The 23,568-nt window shown below is 40.0% G+C and overlaps 1 protein-coding gene across 22 annotated transcripts in view; it reads right to left on the bottom strand.

The window, feature by feature from the left end:
* BAZ2B (bromodomain adjacent to zinc finger domain 2B) overlaps nt 1-23,568 on the bottom strand; it is a 270,525-nt gene that overhangs the window by 227,687 nt on the left and 19,270 nt on the right. For 6 of the 22 annotated variants that reach the window (XM_072121917.1, XM_072121920.1, XM_072121932.1 and 3 more), the window contains exon 1: nt 5,292-5,546. The exons of 1 other annotated variant lie outside the window; for it this stretch is intronic. The gene's annotated coding sequence lies outside the window, so the exon portion shown is untranslated. Of the gene's footprint in view, nt 1-5,291; nt 5,548-23,568 lie in introns of those variants that run through there. 15 more of the 22 variants (XM_072121913.1, XM_072121910.1, XM_072121926.1 and 12 more) reach the window with 5 other exon arrangements.

Genomic DNA, 23,568 nt, shown 5'->3' with positions numbered 1-23,568 from the left:
TGTCAACAATGAGCTCTTGTTGAGTTCCATCTGGATCTCCGCTTGATAGCATTGCCTTTTCCAGGCATTTGCACCACTTGTCTCTACAACTTTTCATTCCAAAATGTCTGTTCTTCACATATTATTTAGTCCCTAAACTAACACTGGTGTGATTTGAAGACTTCAAAAAAAAAAAATACACTCTACCATAGATATTCGCCAAAAAAGTAGAAGAAGAACTCGCATATACTTTCCTGATGCCAGAAGATAGAGTTAGAATAACGTGGTATCCCAAAAATGCTTCGATAATTCCTTATGATACGAGCAATTTCACACATGATTAGTCGTCTCCTGAAAGTCATGCACACACAGACGACCAGATGTTAATGTTCTGCACAGATAATTATGGTTCATCCACCGTTCAGGACTAATCACATTTACAAAAAATGGCCACTATTGGCTACAATATATGTTTTGTTGACTCAACATAAGCTTGTATTTTCTCTAACTTTGTACTTTCATGGCATTAGTAAAAGCATGATCCTCAATGACCAGTCTTCGTAGAAGAACTTCCAACCCTTAATAAAATTTAGCCCTTTTCCAGTCCACGTAGAACTTCCACCCCTTACCAAAATTTAGTTCCTTTTCAATCATTGTAGAAGAACTTCCACCGCTTACTAAATTTAAGCTCTTTTCCAGTCCACGTAGAACTTCTGCCCCTTACTAAACTTTAGTGCTTTTCCAATCCAGGCCTCACTAAATTTTAGTCCTTTTTCTAGTCCTTGAAAAACTTCCAAAATCACCAAATATTGGGGTTTTTTTTCTAGTACTCGAAGAAGAACTTCTAACCTCACTAAATTTTAGTATTTTTGTAGTCCTCGTAGAAGAACTTCTACCCTTACTAAATTTTACATTTCTAATGATAATAGTGCTGACTTCACTCTACGTATCATGTAAGTTATCCTAATTCCTGGCCTGAGGCCTAACAGAAAAGAGGGAGTATTTTGTACTTCTCGTCACAGAAGTACAGGTGTATCAGGCTGCTTGAGAAACAATTTCTCTACTTGAAAGAACAGGGAACACTAGACATGGTAACCTAAACCAGGTCACCTGGGTAAAAAAGAACAAGGAAGAATGCCAGGTGTTACTGACTTGTGCATACTTCTTCACTCTACATGCCGACATTATATACAGGGAATAAGGTGATTAAGAAGTATGGTTCCTGCAATATGTGCTAACCTACAATATAACAAGCTAACATTTTGTATATATTAATAGTTTTTTCCCAAGTATGGAGAAATACAAAACACATTGGCCAACCAGGGATTAGTGAAAACCTAGGATTACTTGGAACCTCTTGAGGTGTTCCCACAGCAAAAGTAACTCCAGCTTTGTATCTGGACTAGAAGCACTTGTGGAGTTTCTTCAAGCTGCTGTGTTCCTCCCCCTATGCAATAATATCTAACCAGAAGCCTGCTACACCTCTTCCTCCAAGCAGAGGAAAAGGATTATGCTGAGTTCAGTGAAGGGATCACACATACCACAGCACCCCAATGATCCATGTCTAGCTGCAAACCTTTAAGATAAATGCTTGTTTTACAGTCCCGCTGTTACTAACAAAACTCATGAGGTTGGACAAAAGCAAGTACCACGTAACATAATATATATCTTGTAATTAGAGATGAGCGAACCTGAACTTCCTGTTCGGGTGTGGGATTTGAACTTCCTGTTCGGGTGTGGGATTTGAACTTCCTGTTCGGGTGTGGGATTTGAACTTCCTGTTCGGGTGTGGGATTTGAACTTCCTGTTCGGGTGTGGAATTTGGGTGCACCCCCCGCACAATCCGGACACATTGCCAGATTGGACCCCCCGCACAATCCGGACACATTGCCAGATTGGCTGCCAAACAGCCAATCCAGCAAATGAATGCCTCTAGCTACTAGCCATGGATGTGTTTGGCCAAGGCACCCCTGGCCAATCAAAGCCATGGCTAATTACTATTGGGATTAGTATGCAGGATTGGCTGTACAGCAGGTCGCATGGGGCGCTCCTGAACAGGTCCACTCATTTCTAATCATGATGCATTTAGAAAAAATCAACAGGTGTAGAAAACAAATGGCTAATATATTAGTTTTGCTGTTTGAGACCTTCTTAACGGGTTTGTGTGGCATGAAAAAAATTAGAAGTTGTAATAAAACAGAATCCCTACTCATCTCACTGATTCTCCACTGTTTCTCCTCATTCTGATGCTGTATTTTTGTCTCTACTTCCTCAACCCGATTGGCACACAGCAAACGATGCTCGGCCAATCACTACTATGGGCTGTGATTGGCTTCCTGTGTGTCAAAAGGAAACCCGATGTAGAACCTGGCAAGGAACTGGGTACCAATAGTTTGGGAACAGTTTGGGGTGAGTAGTGCTCCTTTTATTTTGTATCCTTTTCTATGTCATTTGTCACAAATTAAACAAAGACTTTAAAGATTTATTGGCCATTTAATGATATGTCAAACTTTATGTAATACACAAACTTGTGTTATACACGACCCATGCCCATTTTTTTAAAATGAAATAATAGCAAGATGATCGTCACCGCAGAAACCTTACAATACGCTTCAACCTGGAGTCATAAAGTCCCCCATTTATAATATGCTATTACTAAATGACTGAAGGTCCTCAGAATATACAATATTTAAACAGATCCCTCTATGTATTACGTAGTGGTTTAATCCAATGAAACCTCTAGTTTGATGCATGGGTGAATGGTTAATAGAAGAGTTGGAATTGGATGGCTGGGTTATTGACCCTTAGGGCATACCGATACATCTATGTTTTAAAAAAGCAGGATTCATACTCATTTTTAAAAACTGAGCTTTTTTTCTAATATTGAATTTATATAAAATCCCGCCCCCCCATTATTAATTTAATTAATTTCAATGTAATTGAACCAAACACTCCAAAGAACAACATAAATCATTTTTTTCTTCTATAAATATCCCATTTGTGCCCATATACAAGTTAATGAGCTAAGAACAAATGCAAACTCTCATTATTTTCCAGGTTCCAGCGCTTCTTATTGATGAGCCATAAAGTTTTTTTTTTTTTTTTTTATGAAGAGTGGTCATGTGACCGGTAGAACTCTTTCTTTTTTTTTTATAACACAAAAAGTAGGTATTGTTTCAGGAAACAATTTTAAGAACACTGAAGTTGATTGTATTCTCTTCCCACATGGGCTGACAAGCCTGGTGTAGCCCGAGGAGGTAAGGCTGTGTTTTTCTAAGGAATCCTGCATACAGCTCCTTAATTTCACAACAACCAACCCTTTAATTAACCCCTACGGTGCCAGTGGGAACTAAAGAAGTTCAGAAAAAAAAAAGTGGATTCCTCTGTGTTGAAAATTGTCAAAGCTGAGGGTGATACAACTAGGAGGTGAATATAGTTATTATCCACATAGTTGGATATTTAACTATTTCAACACTGATGGGGGGGGAATTAAACAGATAGTAAAAATAGCACATCTTGTATAATGGAACCTGATATAAAACATCATCAGTGATAAAATGCAACAATTGGAGCCATGCATTAAATCATTCAAGGTCAGCAGCAAAAAAAAAAAAAAAATTATAATAATTAAAAAAAAAAAAAAGTTATGTGCAACCATCTGCATCACATAGGCAAATACAAAGCATGCACACAAAAAATGAAATGTCGCTAATTAGCAAATCTTATTGCATTTTCGAGCCATAAAAAGTGACAGGTTTGCAAAAGCAGATTAAAAAAAAAAAGGGACAATTTAATTTCACATATGGCGCAGCATTTGTACACCTGTTGTATATGATTGAGGACAAAAAAAATAACAGAAAGAAAAAAATTAATTCTGCCCAAAAATAAATAAAATGGTAAAAATAAATAAATAAATTTAGAATAAAATAAAAAAAAAATAGTAATAATAATAATAAATAAAATACATTTATAAAACTATTTCTAAACTTTAAATGACGTCACTGTGTGTTATGGTGTAAACTTTTGAATATGACCAGTGATGATTCTTGGAATGGGGGGGGTTTGCAAAAAAAAAAAAACTCTCAGCCTCCCGAAAAAAAAAAAAATTAAATAAATTAAGGAATCTTGCAAATAAAATTATACAAGATGGCGAGTAGCTTGTTGTTTAGAGGGCAGGGGGAAAAAGAAGGAAAATGGAGGATATTGTTATATACACAAAGGGATAAATTTCAACAACTCAACCAGTCAGCAGCTGCTATTCTGTTCAAGGAAGGGACACAAAAGAGTAGGAGAGATGAAGAGGGCAGTGCAGGAAGACAGCAGTGATCAGATGCTCCACATACAGAACCCTCATTCACCCCCCCTGATCCTTCCTATCAATCCACATTACCCTCCTGGCATCAAGCCTGGAATTTGTATGGTGTTGTTGCGGTGATTTTGGCATAAAAATCACTTTATAGGTAGGCTTACCTCGCTTAACCCCTGAGATACTAAGCACTATGCAAAGCGGGAAGGTGGGGTTTGACGCTTTTAGTCAACACCCCCTTTAACCCTCCGACGTGTTGCTTTAAATAGATGGGAATGAATGGGACATTTGGGGGGGCTGGATAAGCCAATCGACAGCATTACCACCAGTTTACGGTTACTGGCAGATGTTCCTGGCATTGAGTTGCAAGACATATGGGATTTGTGAAAACTGAATTACACTTAAACACTGGGACTGATTCTCTCGACAACAAATGTTCCCTTGATATCTACGATTCCCGAGGAATTACAAGGAAAAAAAAAATGGACATTCGTGGCACGGAAAAAAAAAAATTTAAAGCACAGAATTTTTTTGAAACACGTTTACAATGCTCTCAGCGACCGCCTCAGGAAGGGTTAATAAGTGTCCTATCGGCAGAAGAACTGATATGTTCGGGGAGCCTGCGTGCCTCATACCTTGCTGATAGGCACCTCGAGGAAGGGGCGGAAAGGAAGCAGTAGGGTTAAACATGGGAATACAGAACAGCAAGGTCCCATTTAGCTAAAGCAGAAGCCTCTGGGAAGAGACGCAGAAAAAACAAACAGAGAGCAGATAGCAGAGTGCAATGTAAGAGATAGGAGAGGGGCACAGGGAGGGCACGAATTCACCTTCTCATGTGCCTCCCCCTCTGTAGACTACAGCACCCCTACTGATCCCATAGAGAACTGTATAACAACACAGGGAACCCCCCATGTATCCAAACAATCCTTCCCCTGCTTGTTGGGACCCCTCTAAGTAACCCCTCGCAGTAATTGCCTTGCCCTGATGCAGCTTAGTGTTCACTCACCTTATGCCCAGGGTCTCCTCTTTGCCAGGGATTCAGGGGGGTAAATATTTTAAGGAGAGGTGATAGAAGGTTATCTCAGCTTTTTCCTTGCCAGTCTCTTTTTGTGTGCTGTGTGTCTCTCCAGGAGCTGTGGGAAAGGACATAAAGGAAGAGGGTGTAATTGTGCTCCCTCTATGTGTGTGTGTCTGTTTAGTTCCTTGCAGCAGATTGAAGGAGATTCTTCTCAAGGTTTTTATTCAGCTTCACTTCAAGGCAAAGCTTCATGAACCAAAAGTGACGTCAGCCAACAAGCCTCTAACAATGAAACTTGCTGTTAACCAGAGAGCCTGCAAAGGAGGAAAAAAAATGTTTATTTCCTCGTTTGTTTGTTGTTTTTTTTTTCCAAGTTTATCTATTTCATTTTTTTGTCCCAATCTGCGCTGCCATATAGCAAGACCCTATGTCCTACCTATCCCTACTCCTTATACTAGGGCTAACGTTAAATAAAAGTCACTTTATTATATCACCTTTAAAGTACTGACACTCACTATTTTTATTTTTTACTTTTTTTTTTTTAGTATAGTATGCTAATGTTGGATTAGTCCTTAATTAAAAAAATGTAATCACTGAAAATAATTATTTATTTTATACATAGCTCTTGTTACTTACATGTTTTTTTTTTCAAATTTAGAAAAAGTTCATTGTGTTTATAATTTCCTATACACATTTATTAAACTATTATTTTTTTTTAATTATTTTAGAATCTATTAAGTTACTATTTAAAAAAAAAAACAATACTGATTTATTGATATTAAACAATGCAATAAACAATACATGTTTATTGATATTATACATGGCTTTACCTGATACTTACCTATACACATTGTTCTAAACTTTTATGTTTAAATAAATAAACAGGAAACATTATAAATATATATATATATATATATATATATATATATATATATATATATGTATACTGTATATATATATATATATATATATATATATATCAACAACCTTAATGTGAGGTCTGGCGTTTACGTTTGGTGACACCTGAAACGGACTCTAATTTTATTTTTTTAACTTTTAATGCAGTTGGTACACATGGATATTACAATATGTACCAGCTGATTTCTTTCCAAAATGGCACATTTGAAGGCAGGCATTTATCCATTTTGGCACCGGGTGATGCTGGAAACGTGCTATCATTTTCAGTTGGATGTAAGTTTGTGGCACAAGGGATTAATGATTTGCTGCACAAACATAAAGATTTAGAACTGTCTCCCCATTCATGAAGGTGAAATATAACTCCCTAGATCGACTTTTAGCTGGCGTAAGTGTGCGACAAAAATAGTGCCACGAAACAAGTCGGAAAATTAGATGCACTGGAAAAGTGTCGGACTCACAAGCGGCGCCATAATTTTGCGGCCCAAAAAAAGAACAATTTGTGAATGTCGGAAAACCACTGATATTGTATCACTGACACTTGAGGTGCAACAGGCGCAGCAAGGGGAAAAAAACAACAATTTTCCATTTGAAAGTCGATAATAAATGCCCCCCAAAGTGTTTGGGTGCTTCATGGTGTTAATTAAGTAGTAGTAGTAGTAGTAGATACTGGTATGACGAGGATGATTCACTTGTGTCAGTACTCCCCAACAAAATCAATACATATGAAATCCTTTCAGTTTCTAAAGTTGCGTCAAATGTGGAAACCCGCCTCCCCCAAGAACGAGTAGGGGTTAAAGAAAATGCCAGAAAAATGGATCCCATATGGAGAAGTAAAGTTAACCTTCAGATGAAAAACGGTTCTGACTAGGACATGCTATGATACTTACCGCTTCTGCTGCTGAGTCCATTAAAATAACAGTTAGGGCGCGTTCACACGATGCGTTCCGTTTCTGACACATTCCAAAGGCTTCAGCCTTGAACACAGGCTGAGGTTACATTGCGTTTTAGGAGATACAGTGGAAATGCAATGTAGCCTTAGCGTGTAATCGAGGCTGAAGTTTTTGGAATGCGCCAAAAACACATAAAAAAACATGACGCAACAAATCGCGTGAGAGCGCCCTGAAAACCAATAACGATGAACAATTAAGTGTTGATGTCGATGTTGGGAGATAATTTTCACTTTTGTGCGCATCTGCCCTAAAACTTTTATTTTCTTCAAACTTAAAAAAAAAAAAACACAAACACAAACCCCATGGGACAGGATGATATAATTGGGGTGCCTTGTTTTGCTGAAATGTCCTTGATCGTAAATAAAGATTGCACTCTGCTTGACTGTTTTTTACGACTGCTGTGTGTAAGTGATACTGTAGAGAAGAGAAAGCAATGAAGAGAATAAAATGAAAGGTCGTACAGAGAGAGAGAGAGAGAAAAAACTCCAGTGATCAGCAAAAAAGCTGTGGCTGCCCTGAGTAATGCTTTTAAAGTTGATCACATTCTGTCCTATTGTGTGTATTAATGTTGTGGACCTGCCAGACTGCCTATAAATACAGTAATAACGCTTTAGTTTCTACCAAAACAGGAAATGATCCCTCCTCCATTCCCCTGCCTCAGTGACTGGCTCTTCCCAATCCATCTCTTGTGCAATTTAGTGAAATAAGGTCACACACTGCTGCACCTCCCAGTCAAACCCTCTGAACTTATCACTTGGGTATATTTTTTTTTTCTTTTTTGGAGTTCACACTCAAGGCATGGCCCTAGGCCCTAGGATTAAAGAATGAGGAGGCACCAAATTAATGAAATTACAAATAAATAAATATATACACACAGTCTCCGGGTTACCTACAAGATAGGATGTGTTCTTAAGTTGAATTTGTATGTAAGTCGGAACTGTATATTTTATCATTGTAGCTCCAGGCCAATTTTTTTTTGGTCTCTGTGACAATTGGATCTTAAGAATGTTTGATTGTCATAAGAACCAGGATTAACTATAAAGTTTCATTACAGACGCCTGTGATAACTGTTACAGCTGATTATTGTAGCCTAGGACTAAAGTACAATAAATTACCAACATCCAGAGGTCTGTTTGTAACTAAGGGTCGTCTGTAAGTCAGGGCTTAAGTAGGAGACCGCCTGTATATATATATATATATATACCCATTATATATATATATATATATATATATATATATATATATATATATATATATATATATATATATATATGCCCAGACCCATTACGGCTTTGCACATAACTACATTTTGCGTCTTTTCTGGGATAACTGCCGTGCTGCTTGGACTTTCTTTCATTATATATATATATATATATATATACTCCGGTAAGTATAAAGGTGATCTTTATTCACCCATGGCAAAATAAGGTGCAACGTTTCAGCTCATCCATAGAGCCATTATCAACATTATATATATATGCCTTCATTATCTATGAATGTCAACAGCTCAACACAATAAAATGTAAATGTAAACAGCTCAATATAACAAAAAATAAATAAATAAACGGCTCAACGCAATAAAAAAAATTAAATGGCTCAATGCCCAAAATTTTTTTTAAACAGCTCGATGAAAAAAGAAAACGTGAAAAAATGTCAACATCTCAAAAAAAAATTCAAATAAATAAGAATGTTATTAAATGTATTCAAATGCAAAATAGTAAGAAAAAAATTATATAAATCTCACGTTGCTTTCTGTTTGGCTTTGACTGTGATTTTAATTGTGCTGGAGGATCTTCATTAGTATTAGCACATGGGGAGATTGTACAAAGCTCCTTCATTAGAAAAAAAAAAAAAAGCTCTGTCTTGCAGAGTAGGTCTTTTGCATGCAATGAGAATGTCAGCCTTTACCTCGGTCATTTTGTAACATAATAAGTGTAAGCACAATGATTGCAATGCAGAAAGCGGGGGAAGGGCAAAAAAAAAAAAAAAGGAAAAAAAAAAAACAAATCCTGTTTTAATGGGGTCGTATGAAAAGAAAGATTCTCATTTCCTAGTCAAAACAAGATGGGATCTCAAATTCTAGTGCGCATTTAGCCATATTTAAAGAATGGTATTCATTTTTAACAAATTTTTTTTTTTATTTTTGCAAATTTATTTTGTACTTTTTTTTTTTTTTTTGCTGCTCACATCTTAACAGCATCTGGGCTTGCATTTATTGATTTTTTTTTTCACTGTCACATTCCCGGAATACAGATTTTAATCATTTCAGTACACCACACTCAGTAATTTCATTAAAACAGGAACCTTCCAGCCCTGGAAAAGCATTTAATTTCAATGACACACGATTCCTCTCTTAGTAGCAAAACTGTCTCACCAGTAAAAGCCGGCCTAAGGTTCAAATGCATAATTTAATCCCGAGTTTCCATGCTCTGAATTCCTTTGAAGATATAATTTGACTAACTACCTAATAACTTTTAATAAGGACAACGGTTTTGTTATAATATGTCATTAGCGTATATTTAATTAACTGCTAGGCCGATCTCTGTATATATTGCACTGGGTCAGTACTTTGCTAACCTCCAAATTTTGTAATAATCTTCCAGACTGAAAACTGGAGTCCATTGATATCGATGTCAATATAATGAGTTGTCTTGTGTTCAAAACATGCTACATGATAGACGGAGGTGGAATCCTAATCTACGTCCGCATAGTCCGGGTTTATTCCTAATACCACAACCTGTCTATTCATGGAGAATCGTTGTAGTAAAGAAGAACCTAATTTAGAACCTACCGTTTTGAAAGCGATTCTGGACAGTACATTCTTAAAGGGGTTGTCTTGGTTCAGCTCATGTCTATAGTTGTGACACTGACAAAGTGAACGCGACCGCTAATGGTCAAAAGATTTCTGCCTACAAATCCTGACAAGAGGAGGAGTCACAGTGCAGAGGAGGAGTCACAAGAGGAGGAGTCACTGTGCAGGAACGGGTGTGAGATTGTTACTTCTTTTGAACACACTGGGGCACATTTACTTACCTGTCCCTGGCGCGTTCCCCGATCTGGAATGTCCGACTGGAATGCATTGAGCGCCCCAATTTCCTGCATGCGTCACTTCCCCGATCAGGTCCGATGGAGTTCACCTTCTTCTTCTGTATGTAAGCGACACAATTTTAAAATTAAATCCCGCACTTAGTCTGAATCAGTCGAAAGCCGGCGCAATTGCCCAAAAATCTGATCGCGTGTGACACAATTCTCTTCTAAATACCTGTCCCAGCAGTGCGAAACCCGAAAATGTTGGAATATCAAAAGTGCGATCCGCGGACCCTTAGTAAATAAGCCCCATTGTGTTCAATCTTGGAACCCATACAATACCTTTAAGGCCCAGTTCACAGCGGCGTTAGGACCTCTGCTTTTGAATTCGTTGACTCAAACAACAATAATGGACTAACCGATCGGTTAGAATGTTAGTTGATTTCAAATGTCCATTTGCAACAATTCCATTAAGATTATTTTGGGAGAAAGTTGGATGGAAGCTGCAGCTTTATTTTTTTATGTCCGAAATTAATAGCAGAGGTCCAAACGCAGGTGTGAAGTGTGCCCTAGGCTACATGCGAATGACAGTATGCTTTCCAAACAGCAACAAACAACATTCCTGAGGACCGTTTTTTTGCTTCCTGTGTGTCATCGATGGGTGAGCTCCGGTTCCGATAAAACAAAAAAAGTCTGCCCTACTCGCCAAACCCATTATAAAGTATCAGTCGGCTCACACACAAGGCCATAGAAATTACGGCCGTGTGTGAAACCATAGCAAGGTATTGGGACGGGTACTAGCTGTTTTTGTGCATTTAGCTTAAGGGCTCTTTCACATTGGCGTGTGTGCTCGGCTTTCGTTGCCTTTTGCCTCCATTGTGTCTCCGTTTTTTTTCCTTCCGTTTTGTCTCCGTGTCCACAAAAACCCCTTAAGGTTTAACATTGCTTTGAAAACATCACACCTGGTTTCTATGTTTTGTGAAAAAAAAAAAACAGATGTTTCATCAGGCTTTTTTTTGCGCACCCATAGACTTCTATGGCTTTCACATTTTACTCCATGTTGGACATTGCCGTACTTCACAGTGGCCATACACTAGATAAAGGAGGAATGATTTCTCTGGAAATTTTTAGGGATCCATTCTCTTCAAGAGTAATCTTTCATAGACTTGCACCTGACTGATGGGAATTTATCTTCTCTCCACGTGTTGGTAACCTGTCACTGTTCCCCTAAATTGATCATTCCTTGTTAAATTGTTACTCAATAATAGATTATTTTGGTTAAAATTTTCCATCTTAAACCACCTAAATGGCCATGTTTACATATACCTAAAGTTAGTGGTTAGTGAAAGGACTTGGGTCTCAGCCAGGGTCGGCTCCAGGTTACAGTAGGCCCCTGTGTGACAGAGCCTCAGTGGGCCCCTTTGCAGTGAACTTTATGATCCCAAACAGCCCCCACATGGTTATTTTATATATAGTTACCTCATGGTTATTTTATATACAGCCCCCACATGGTTATTTTATATACAGCCCCCTCATAGTTTAACTATATACAGTCCCACTGAGATTTGGCCATGAGGGCCCTCCCAGAATCTCTGGGCCCCAGTACTTGCCCGTGCGCATCTAGTGCTGGCATTGGCTCTGGTCTCAGGAGTCCCTAACCCTAAACTTTTCACTAAAAACCTGCTAGTTAAGTAAAGCGGGAGGGGGAAGTTCTCCTGCACAGTGTAACAGCCTGTAAAGATACAGCACGGAGGGGCTATGGTAATGCCCCCAGAGCCCTTCTGGCTCATTATCATCATTATAAAAGTTGAATTTTGAAGGAAGGAGACCAGGGATAACAAATATATAAGAAGATTACCAGAGTCCCGGTGCCTCGATCTATGAGTAATGTCTCTGATTTATCATGACAGATTTTGATGGTAGATTTGTCTAAAATTAAACAAAATGCGGTAAAGAACCCCACATGTAAGAACTGACAATTTCAATGTACAGCTCATTCTCTGTCTATCTAGACTTATATGTCAAGTCTGATGGTAAAATATAAAAATTGTTTCTGGGAAAACCTTTTTTAAAATATAAAACATAAAAAATGTACTTCTCACAATACTAGAGTCATCTAAAGGCTTATGTCAGCCTGTCTTTATATGGTCAGGAATAAATTGAAAGCTGAAAATTACTTACACTCATCATTATATGGTAAGAAGGTTGGATTGTAAAATTACTGATGCAGAATAAATCATTTTTGGACACAATAAAACAATATGATTATAAATATGCTGTCAGGATTGGTATTGATTTTTACCCTCATTTGCAATTTAAAGAGGAATAAGCCTTATTGTCCTTTTATAGAGATTGGGAATTAAAAATCAGATGTAATTGAGGATTTCAGGGAGAAAAACCAAACAAATATACGAGTATATAAACCTAAGGCTCAAAATAATACATGTCCAAGGTGCACAAGTGATAATATTTTTGATTTAAACATTGAGCGGTGTTTTTTTCTGTAATTGTTGAGGAATCTTATGTGTCTTAATGGATATAAGTGAAAGAACAAGACAATGGGGGGAATTTACCAGTGAAATTCCCTCCCGCACCTCTCAGCCCCTACTTTATGTTGTCAGGGCACATGGGAGAGGGCCCACAAAATCGAGATGATCAGATCATGTTACTGCTGTGTGTATAACGCCTAAGGGAAAGGGGGCCCCATTCAGAGGTCTGCCATGGGGTCCACCCTCTCCTAGTTACCCTGAGACTCAGGTACAAATGCGGAACTTAAAGAAACTTTACCAGGGTGACTGCAAGACTCTAATAGTGTCACTCATATTATACTTATTCTGGTGTGTAGGCTGCCAGAGCCAAGGGTTATGTAACATGCCAACAGCAGGACTTAGGACTTCCTGTGATGTCCCGTGTCCTGCTGGCATTTGGTGGATAAAGAGAGCCATGCAGTCATTACTGTCTGCATGCCCACTCCGTGATAACCACTCCCATATCAGTAGTTGAATGGGTGTGCCAAGGACATTCGCAGTAGTAATTGCACAACCCCTTCCATCCACCAGAAGCCAGCAGGACACAGGACACCACAGGAAGTCTGGAGTCCTGCTGGTGGAACACACATCCTGTGTCTCCTGCTAGTTAAAGAGAAACTTTACCGGGGTAAGTACAATGTGGGTGACCCTACTAGGGTCTTGTACTTTCCCTGGTAACATTTCTTATTAGTGGCCAACCCCTTTAAACATCACCTTTGCAGAGCACTAGTGATCTAGGAACCATATTGCTAAGGCATGTTCCTATTACGGGAATGTGCCTTAGATAATCCTGGCTGTACTATAATTGGATGACAATGTGACAGAACGTGTGCCAGTCCTATAAAGAGGAAGTCAGGGCACCTATACCCAGTAAGACACAAGCTTCACTAAGGTAAGTACCAATGCCCCCATATAACATATCCAGCTTTGTGTCACTTTCAGTTTGCTGCTTCACTGGCGCCACAGAAAAGAGCCCGGAATATTTATAAGCACATGCTAATTTTAATAATCGGGCAGAGATATAATCTAAGCTGTCATTTGTATATCTTTCCATGAAAACAATTATAATGTCCTGCAATTGCAATAACAGATAAAAAAAAAAGGTTTTTCACCATTTCCATCACATACAGAATTAGGGCTATAAATCAATTTTCTGGTCCCTTTTGCATATTTTGCATATTCATTATTAGAGTCATTACCATAACTAGCCTTATTTCCACTTGTGCATAATTTATGCAAGGTTCAGGGCGTCCACATGGAATATTTAGAGAGGCGCCGTTTATTTATGAAGGAGGTATCTCTCCCGCCGTCACAGATGATTCTACAAACACCTGGAGGTTATGTCGTGGAGATGCAAAAAAAATCTAAACATCTACTACCCCTGACCTCGTGTCGCATTTTAAGCCTCTGTAAAATTTTATAGCTCCATGTATTTGGCTGGTGACAAGAGCAGTTACACCGCATTCTAAAATATGATTTACCGGATAATATGACAAGGCCACAGCGGCAGAATCCTGTTTAAAACACAAAGCAGATGCATTACAGTAGGTTTCAGTCAAATATACGGCCCTACACATTGAATGGATTTACTGGCTTAGGGGGGATGTCTGACTCTGGTTCCTGGCTCTCTAGTGGGGTTAAAGGGGTTTTTGTAGTCTGAAAATATTGGTAGTCGACCTTTACAATCAGATGTTTAGAGGTACAACAGCCGGAACCTCCCATTGATAAGCTATTCTAAGCAACTGATAAACAGAGAATGGAGTAGGAAGCAGACAGGTCCATTCTCAGTGTAGTGCTACAACCAGGGTATTGCAGATTAGCTCTAATGCAAATGTATCTGTAGTAACCTGGTTTCACCACTACATTGGGAATGGCGCTGTCTGCTTCATGTTCAATTGTCTGTTTATTATCTGCTGAAAACAGATAATGGAGCAGGAAGCAGACAGGTCCATTCTCTGTGTAGTGATACAACCAGGGTACTGAAGATTAGCTCTAATGCAGATGCATCTGTAGTAACATGGTTTAGCCACTACATTGAGAATGGCGCTGTCTGCTCCATGTTCCATTGTCTGCTTATTATCAGCTGAAAACAGATAATGGAGCAGGCAGCAGACAGGTCCATTCTCTGTGTAGTGATACAACCAGGGTACTGCAGATTAGCTCTAATTCAAATACATCTGCAGTAACATTGTTTAGCCACTACATTGAGAATGGCGCTGTCTGCTCCATGTTCCATTGTCTGCTTATTATCTGCTGAAAACAGATAATGGAGCAGGCAGCAGACAGGTCCATTCTCTGTGTAGTGATACAACCAGGGTACTGCAGATTATCTCTAATGCAAATACATCTGCAGTAACATTGTTTAACCACTACATTAAGAATGGCGCTGTCTGCTCCATGTTCCATTGTCTGCTTATTATCTGCTAAAAACGGAGAATGGAGCAGGAAGCAGACAGGTCCATTCTCTGTGTAGCGTTACAACCAGGGTATTGCAGATTAGCTCTAATGCAAATGCATCTGTAGTAACATGGTTTAGCCACTACATTGGGAATGGCGCTGTCTGCTACATGTTCCATTGTCTGCTTATTATCTGCTGAAAACAGATAATGGAGCAGGCAGCAGACAGGTCCATTCTCTGTGTAGTGATACAACCAGGGTACTGCAGATTAGCTCTAAAGCAAATACATCTGCAGTAACATTGTTTAGCCACTACATTAAGAATGGCGCTGTCTGCTCCATGTTCCATTGTCTGCTTATTATCTGCTAAAAACGGAGAATGGAGCAGGAAGCAGACAGGTCCATTCTCTGTGTAGTGTTACAACCAGGGTATTGCAGATTAGCTCTAATGCAAATGCATCTGTAGTAACATGGTTTAGCCACTACATTGGGAATGGCGCTGTCTGCTACATGTTCCATTGTCTGCTTATTATCTGCTGAAAACAGATAATGGAGCAGGAAGCAGACAGGTCCATTCTCTGTGTAGTGATACAACCAGGGTACTGCAGATTAGCTCTAATGCAAATGTATCTGTAGTAACATGGTTTAGCCACTACATTGGGAATGGCGCTGTCTGCTTCATGTTCCATTGTCTGTTTATTATCTGCTGAGAACAGAGAATTGAACAGGAAAAGAAAGGTTGGTTCTCGGGGCAGTGAATAGATTGAAATGTTGGGCTGCTATTACTTGGGTCGGCCACTATATAGAGAATGGCGCTGTTTACTTATTGTTTTTACTCTCTATTAGGTAACTGCTAAGAACAGCTGATATGTTAGGGGACTAGGTGCTACTCTACATCCAGTTACCAGTGATGCAGGAGAAGACAACCCAATTTGGAGTTAATACAAGGGCGCTGGAGTTGGTAAGCCAAACTTCTGGCTCCAACTCTGACTCCTCAATTTCCCTAGGGGCTCTTTCACATTGTCATTGATGTTCAGCTTGAGTTGAGTATCTGTTGCGTTTTGTCTCCGTTGTGTCTCCGCGTCCGCAAAAACAAAATTGAAGGTTTAACATTGCTTTGAAAACATCACATCTGGTTTTTCAGCATCATCAGTGAAAAATAAAAGCATTTTTGTGGACCCATAGACTTCTATTGCCTTCTGTCATCCACATCCATAAAAAAGGGACATGCTTCATAATGTACCCACAGACAATGGATTAATCTACGGGATTATACACCCATAGAAATCAATGTCTCAATCAGTTGAAAATACTGAACCATGAATGTGAAAAACAACGCCAATGCGAGAGAGCCCCAACTCCAACTCCGAATCCAATTCCACCAAAATGGTCATAGGCTCCGACTCCACAGCCCTGGTTTCCTGGTGACTCTAGCAGTTCTAAGATGAGTGAAGGCTTCTCCTTCCAAGTGCCTTGTTCCTCTGCAGCGGCAGAGCTTCATTACTGAGCATGTACATAAAGTGCAACTCACGTTCATCTCAACTAAAAGCTTAGAAGCCGTACAACCCGTGGCCGACAGGCCACATGTGACCTATTAAGCCCAGTAGCAACCTGCACCTACTTACCCTCATATTCCAAGAGTACAGCTGAGAAGTCCTCACCGCTCCTGGGTCTTCTCCTGCCTATCCTCTCTTTGTCCTGACTCCTGATGCTCCGGTGTCAGGACCCAGAGCAATGTGGCCCCTGGAGCAGTGGAGGACACAGGAGTGCTAAGTACTTGTCAGCTGTACTGCTCCTGTTAGTAACTTTTAGCACCCTATGTCCCTGGGTTTCACCCATAATATAAGCTTCAGAAATGAATTAACCCTTTTGCATTTCAGCCTATTCTTTTGTGTCCACCTCCCACATAAATACCATCTATCACACACGTCTAAAAGTCCTTTCACATGGACTGATTATTAGAAAGGACTATTCCTAGGAATCACTGATGATCGGCTCCCAAATGGGGAAACCCTGCCGAAAAATGCAAACTACAAGTATATGGGGATGGGTGAATAATTACTCCCATACAGGAATGATGATTGTTGTATGTAAATGGAGACAACTACCAAGCAATGATTGGGGATAAATCTTCTAAGACCTTCCATTCCTGATCATTACCTCATTTATAGGCCCTTGTAAGAAGTATCTAGGATGTAAATTGTCATCTGAAAGAGCGTTACCATTGCAATCCTCTAATGTGCTTGGCCAGGTTTACTACGCTATGCTGCATCCTATATGTATACAGGCTCAGCTATTTCACATGTAATTGGTTGCCCTTCAATAAGCATCTCTTCATTTATCCTCACTAATAATCCCACCGATCAATGGATATCTGCGAAGGTCAAAGGTGTCCGTGTGGACAGATCCATAAGAGAAAATGAAATAGCTTGTGGGCACATGACCCAAAACCCTCTGCTTTATCCCCCATTCCTTTATTACTATGGGTCTTCTGTAATTTCACTTGCCCTTTGTACGTTACATACATATGTATCAGTATCTAAGTTCTGTTGAACGTATTGACAATGGTGCAAAGCGACCATCACAAATGTAATAAATCTCAGAGCCACAACGCAAGAAAGATGACAGCGTCGTCCACGTACAAGACCTGTCACCATTAATCAGCAGGAGGCAGCGAGTAATATAAAGCTCTTCATCCCCAAAAACTGCTTACATTGAGGAGATCACATCCATGCTTTTCATATGTTGTTAGGCAGTAAACATAGAAGGTTAGGGCTACACACCAATATTGTCCGTAATTCTGCCAAGTTCAATGTCATTGGGCAATTACCGGTATCTCATGTGTATGGGGGGGTACAATGGCAAAAAAAAAAGAGACAAAGATTCCCACTGGAGTATAACAATCACCTTTCAGTGTTTTCACCGAGAGGCACAACACGGCACGACAGCCGTTACTGTCACTTTTAGTCCCTAGAAGAGGTACAATAGACTTAGTGGTGTCTCTCACATGTTGTGGACAAGAGTTGAAGAGTTGTAGTGTATTCCTTTTCTGGACTGTGCCCCACAGGATGACTCGGGGCTCTTGTCTGAATTTTCCATGCCACTATAGGCAGGGGTGAACCTAAACTTTCTGCTGCCTGAGGCGAGCTATAGAACGGCGCCCACCCTGCCTGATCAGGTTATTTGTTTTAGTAAGTTGGTTCTCCATGCAGTGCTGAAATCAGGTGTGAAGAGACGCAATTTTTAAGTGCCACGTCCTGCTTTGTAGCAGATAACTGCGCCCTGTAGCTGCCCCATATCCTGCGGCAGGTGGTGCTGCCTGAGGCAAGTGGCTCAACTAATGGCTGATGCACCCCTGACAAGAGGTCACTATAAGTCTAATTTTGGCTACTACCTACTGCTCATAAGTTCATAGGTCAGCGGTGGTGCAGTATTTCTATACATACATAAATAGGAATGTATATTTATGTGGAAACAGTTAATAACTATTACATAGTGTGACATAAATCAAGGGTCTCTTGGAGTTTTAGGTGATGAGTTGTTGATTTGGAGTTGAAATTCAAAGGCCAAAACATTTATAACACATGTGCCCTGTCCAGGTCAAGTAGTGCTTAGGTTTTTGAGCAGAATATAGAGGTAAATCAAAACATAGATGGCAGAAAATTCATAAGATAGATAGATAAGAGACAGACAGATAGATAGATAGATAGATAGATAGATAGATAGATAGATAGATAGATAGATAGATAGATAGATAGATTAATAGATAGATAGATAGATAGATAGATAGATAGATAGATAGATAGATAGATAGATAGATAGATTAATAGATAGATAGATAGATATAGATAGACAGGAGACAGATAATCCTCAGATAGAATGAAAAACGTTAAAGACAAACATAACAGGTAGATAGATAATAGAGATAGATAGATAGATAGATAGATAGATAGATAGATAGATAGATAGATAGAATGAAATAGAAAGAAAAGAAATAAAACTAATACATAATAGGGGAAAAAAATATTTACAATTTACATAAACATATATGCATATAGGCATATATTTGAAACATAACAATATTATAAGCTATTACATTCTTACTGCTGTACAACTATATACAGACGGTCCCCTACTTAAGAACACCCGACTTACAGACGACCCCTAGTTACAAACGGACCTCTGGATATTGGTAATTTACTGTGCTTTAGCCCTAGGCTACAATAATCAGCTATAACAGTTATCACAGGCGTCTGCAATAAAGATTTATTGATAATCCTGGTTCTTATGACAATCCAACATTTTTAAAATCCAATTGTCACAGAGACCAAAAAAAATTTGGCTGGGGTTACAATTATAAAATATACAGTTCCGACTTACATACAAACTCAACTTGAGAACAAACCTGCAGAACCTATCTTGTACTGCTCTGTGAGACACTGTTAACTGTGACAGTCAAAAAATATTAGAAAATATGTTTTTTTAAATTTAAATTTGTTTTACATTTTTCTTTCAATATAGTTTTACCCCCCCCCCCCCCAAACAGACATTAGTTATTATCTGTAATTATCTTCCTTAAATTTGTATATATTTTAGGATTATTAGATGCTGTCTAGCTATGCCCCTAATTTTTGGGTTTGTCGTAAAGTCGCATATGTTTTTCACATCCAAGAATCGACTAGAGGAAGGGATCTTGCCTAGTTCTGCTGCTTTAGGTGCAGGGGCAGCTTGGGAAAAAACATTGCTTTCTGCCCTTTTTCATGAGCCTAATTGTTATCCATTGACTTTTGTTTCCCTTCATAGTCAAATTAGCCCGTCCTATTCTCTTACAAACAGACCGCCCAAAGCTGGTCATACACAAAAGATATAGAGATGCAGCATTGCCTAACTTGACATTTAAATGGTTAAATACATTGTTGTAACAAAATCTGCCAATTTTAATGTGATTGGCTGACAGCTATTGTGTACAGATACCTGGAGCCCTGACTTACCCTCTGCAGCAGCTGTCAGGGGGGACAAGAATTAGCCTGGATTTCACATACAGTGCAGAAGATGGGACTCTGTGCATCATAGTGTTATATGATACATGGAGTCCCTGCTTCCCTGCTGTGATCATGATTACAGTTTGGCTGCTGTTTTGTGGGGAAGTTGGGACTCCATTTATCACTATACCGTATTTTTCGGCGCACATGAAATCCTTTCATTTTCTCAGAAATCAAAGGTGCGCCTTATATATGAACCGTACTTATAGACAACAGCTGCCTTGAACTGTGCACAGGTCTGCCACCTGCTGGTCATTCATCCTTATAACCAGGTGCGCCTTATAATACGGTGCGCCCTATATATGAACCTAGACGTTTAAGCAGCCATTTATTGATGGTGCGCCTTATAATCCGGTGCGCCTTATTGTCCGAAAAATACGGTAATTCTTGGAGTCTGGCCTCAGTAGATGAAATTCGGCCAGCATGTCGTCCATGTTTTTGGTCCCGACCATGGTCATGTGCCGCTCGCCTTAGGCTGTTGTTTTCAAACTACCTGATCCTTTTTTTTTACCAATGGCTGCCATAGCGTATAGCAGCAACCCTTCTCCATGATTGCTACTTAGAGCAAATACAAATTTAAAGGGAGGTTTAAAAACATGGCCCGCTTTCTTCCAAAAATAGCGCCACACCTGACCATGGTTTGTGCCGGCGTAGCTGCTCAGCTGTATAGAGATGAATGGAGCTTAGATGCAATACCAAGCACCACTCATGGTCAGGAGAGGAGCTCTTTTTGGAAAAAAGTAGCCATTTTAACTTTAAGAAAACACCTTTAAAGGAATTCACTATCACAAACTTTACCAGGGTCTATGTATCAGCCACATAGCACTTTGTGAACTTCCTTGGCCCACACCTCCGATCTCTGATATGGAAGTGGTTTTGACAGAGGGGGCGCCCCCTTCCATCCACCAGAAGGCAGCAAGACACAGGATGTCAAGAAGGCTTTTGGTTCCCAGTGACTCTACAGAAAGCTTAGCCAGTACTAGATGAGTGCTAGTGATTAATGCCTTGTACTCACCTTGCTAAAGATTTGCATGTCACACCCCACTGTATATATTGTGCAACACCCCTACCAATGCATAGGCAGGTGGGAAGTTGCGTATAGCACCCTCTCTAGGTTACGAGCCCATCACCTCTCTTGGAAGGTTCTGGAATCTAGACAATGTGTAATTGCAGCTGCAGGTACTGCCTGGAAAGGCAACAGTTAATGCTGTTATTTGTATTGTCCAATTAGGTACCTGTAAAGCAAGCTGGAAGCTGGTTGGAAGAGTGCTACCACCTGACCAGGGGAATATAAAAGCCTCTGCTGGGTGGAAGCAAATGGTCTTGGAATCCAGTCCATAGAAAGTGTAGCAAGTCCAGTGTGCAGCTCCCTGCAGAGCCGCAGTCCAGACCCACTACCAGGAAGAAGAGGTATCTCAGGCTGCTGCCAGATACCTAAGGGCGAGTAAGGAGACTCAAGCCCTTGAACTGCAGCTTCCACTATTGGACACAGTTTTCCCTACATCAACCCAGCCTGCATCTTCTACCAGGCTGCAAGTAACCTTCCTGTGGACCAGCTACCTCCCACCAGTTTGTGGAATCTACTGCTGTAACGTTTGGCCATTTTCTGCTGTTCAGTAAAGAACTGTAAGTTGATTTGCACAAGGTTGCCTCCGTCTGATCCCTGGATACGGCTGTTACCCCCACGGGCTTCCCCATCCATTACCCAGGGACTCATCCTACAGACACTTCAGCGAGGAACCACTGCATCAGCCTCTCCCTCCATATTTCTTGCACACACCAGGGAGACCTGCCAGGCTGTAGGACAGCCCTCCGGTCCCTATATCAACCACCGTGACCACAGCGTGCCTAGGCTGCAACCGCCAGCCACTCCGGTATTCTGGGCTCCGGCTGCCTCCCGGCCCCAAGAAAAGGCTAGGCCCTGGTGGGGGATGTTGCAAATGTACTATAGGCTCCTCCAGAAAACTGTAGACTATAGCTGCAATCTCTGCTGAGTCAGACCTCGTCTAAATAGGCCTAAATCCAGCGGAGAAGGGTTCCGGAATTACAAAGAGGCCAGAGCTAATTAGTAGATCCGGGTCACTTTGTGCCGGAGAGGGTAAGATTAAGACCCGCTTGCAAAACACAAGTCTAAGTACATTCCCCCCACATGTATAGTTGGACTGAGCTTATATGTTATTGAATTACGGGGTCAGATTGTCTTCCTCAATATTTTAACATCATTTACATGTTACAGTAGCGATGATATAAGTCTCCAGAGCGCAGGACCCCTGTCACTTCCTTCGTTCTGCTCAGCCATGATTGATAGAAACGTCTAAACACAAGTGTCCCTGTTTTACAATTAAAACTTCAAAGGCCGGGGGTTTCTGTAAAGGCCACATAGTTCTGGTGCCCAGGGTGGGGGAGAATTGTTTGTACTGCTGGATGCTTGGGGATTGATTATTTTACCATATGGATTCATTATTTATGTCTGCTCAAAGAATCTTGTTCACATGTAATTGCTGCTAGGAAAGATATTGTGAAACATCTGAGATATGGATGGGGCTGGATTTCTGCAGCCTGGGTTGGAAAATTGGGACTGGATGCTGTAATGATGGCCAAATAGAAATAAAAATCTTTTCTTTCGGAGCCAAAATGATGAGTAGCTGGAGCTGGCACAAGCACAGGTTTCTTGACTGAAATTTTGGAGTTCTGTGGATTAAAGGGGATGTGAAGTAGGTTCTGCTTTCTTTTTGTTTCCTCTTTCTAGATACAGGCAGTCCCCAGGTTATGTAGCTTTGTTGAATTTGTATGTAAGTCGGATCTGCATATTTTATAACTGTAGCCCCAGAAAAAAAAAATTTGTCCCTGTGAAAATTTGGTTTTATCAGGATTATCAATAAAGCTTCATTACAGACACCTTACAGCTAATCACTGCATCCTGGGACTAAAGTTACATTTAGAGATCTTCACCAAATGTCACAGTGGGCAGAGAGGTTCGTCTGTAACTAGGGGTCGTCTGTTAGTCAGGTGTCCTTAAGTTGATTCGCAGGAGCAAATTGTATGCCAGTGCGACTGTTACTCACTGTATGGTTCTGATTCTGCTATCAACTTATTGGATGGATTCACTGCTCCTAACAAGTCCATTTTAGTAATTTATTTTCTTCCCCATGAGGTAACAGCTCTGGAGAATTTGTACTTATTACTCTAGGCAGGGCATAAAAACACATTCAGGATGGAGTTTACAAGTTGCTTTTAGTTCATCTTACTATGCACCAAAAAGTTGTGACAAAAAAAAAATGTTGGGAAAGTAGAAGTGCAAAAAAGTGCTGGGATTGAAGAGATGTGCCCAAAAAAGTGTCAGAAAAGAAGCCAAATTGTGGTGCCAACATTTAATAAATGTGGCGCAGTGACAAAAGTCTCT

The sequence above is a fragment of the Engystomops pustulosus genome, chromosome 8 (genome assembly GCF_040894005.1).
Source record: "Engystomops pustulosus chromosome 8, aEngPut4.maternal, whole genome shotgun sequence".
Taxonomy (NCBI): Eukaryota; Metazoa; Chordata; class Amphibia; order Anura; family Leptodactylidae; genus Engystomops; species Engystomops pustulosus.
This window is presented reverse-complemented; position numbering and strand designations above follow the sequence as displayed.